Source organism: Alexandromys fortis, unplaced genomic scaffold (genome assembly GCF_014885135.2).
Source record: "Alexandromys fortis isolate MF-2015 unplaced genomic scaffold, M_Fortis_MF-2015_v1.1 scaffold_6549, whole genome shotgun sequence".
NCBI classification, from domain to species: Eukaryota; Metazoa; Chordata; class Mammalia; order Rodentia; family Cricetidae; genus Alexandromys; species Alexandromys fortis.
In genome coordinates, this window is record NW_026074429.1 from 1 (window position 1) to 1,634 (window position 1,634).

The following is a 1,634-nucleotide window of genomic DNA, read 5'->3' on the forward strand; positions in this document are numbered from 1 at the left end:
TATATCCACAAAGATACTGTATGCAGAGCAATGGTTGATAATCTGCACACACAAAAATTTCTATTGCTCAAGACAGGAGTAAAATACCCTCTTGGAGACAGGTAAATGATATAAACACGGAATTTACAAAGAAATAATGGGGCTGGGGAGATGGCTCCATGGATAAAGCGCTTGCTATTCAAGTGTGAGGATCAATGTTTGAGTCCGAGAATCCACTTAAAAGTAGGCAGGTAGCCGGGCAGCGGTGGCGCACGCCTGTAATCCCAGTACTCGAGAGTCAGAGGCAGGGAGTCAAGGGCAAGCTGGCTAGTTAGCCGAACTGGTGAGCTCTGGATTCCGTGAAAGACCCTCGTCAACAAATCAAGTGGAAAGCAATCAAGGAGAACCAACCAAACAACCACCCCCTTAAACCTTGTCTGTGTGGTTGTGAACCTAGCCTTTAATGGCCGAGCCATCTCTTCAGCCCCATCTCAAATCTTAAAAATAGAAATCAGGTGTGTGCACCAGCCTACTAAGGCAGAAGGGGGCACTGGATCCCCTGGAACTAGAGCAACAGGGAATTGTGAGCCATCATGTGGATGTTGGGAATCGAACCCAGGTTCCCTGCAAGAGCAGTCAGAGCTCTTAGCTGCTGAGTCATCTCCCCCCTTTTCTCTCTTACATAATGCATGCATGTATTTCTTTATATCCATGTGTGCGTGTGTGTGCCCTGCATGCATGTAGAGGTCAGAAGACAATTTCCACTAATCTGTTCTCTCTCTGGTTCCTCGGGATTATACTCAGATTATCGGGTTCAGCTGCAAAAGTGTCTTTGCCCTCTGGGCCATCTTTCTGGCTGTCTCTCTAGCTCAAGCTAGTTAGATACTGAGAGATTAGGAAGGAAGTACCACATAGACCCTAGGTCTGAAAGGCTGAACAAGGAGCGACCATTTCCACAGCATTCTGGAGAGGCAGAACTACAGGGTTTGTGAAGAGGTTTGTAGCTGAGAAGAGCTTGTGAAAAATTGGTGAGTGTGATATAATTTGTTCCACTGTAATCTATAATTAGGTAATCAATTAGCGATTAAAAAGCAGTGTTCCTCTGCGACCAGTTAAACTAATCAGGTTCTTTTCTCAAGGGGACCTGGTGTGCAATGGGTACCAGCAGCAGCCCCCTTGGGAGCGCATGCGGCCTCTTGCTTGTACGGGTTCTCTAATGAACCCTGATGTTGGGTACGCATGTCTGTGATCTCACACTGTCCCCAGTCTAGGCTCCAGACAGGTGAGTGGAATGCCTTTCGAAGCCCAAGTTTAAGTTCCCTGACTGACGGACAGAAGAATACCATTTCAAAGGGGTGGGCTTCACCTACTGCAATGCTCACTACACTAGTCAAGTGTGCTGGTTTGAAAAAGAATGGCCCCTGTAGGCTCATATACTTAATGTTCAATTACCAGGGAATAGAACTTTTTGATAGCACTGGAAGAATTTGGACGGGTGGCCTTTTGGGGGAAGTGTGTCCCTGGGGGTGGGTTTTGAGTTTTTTTTTTTTTTTTTTTTTTTTTTGGTTTTTCAAGACAGGGTTTCTCTGTGGTTTTGGAGCCTGTCCTGGAACTAGCTCTTGTAGACCAGGCTGGTCTCGAACTCACAGAGATCC

General features: G+C 46.5%; 1 non-coding gene across 1 annotated transcript; it reads left to right on the top strand.

The window, feature by feature from the left end:
- Window positions 1-1,081: 1,081 nt before the first annotated feature.
- LOC126496518 (small nucleolar RNA SNORA70) lies at window positions 1,082-1,214 on the top strand. The gene has a single exon (XR_007590375.1). It is a non-coding gene; the product is annotated as a small nucleolar RNA SNORA70 (small nucleolar RNA).
- The last annotated feature ends 420 nt before the right edge of the window (window positions 1,215-1,634 follow it).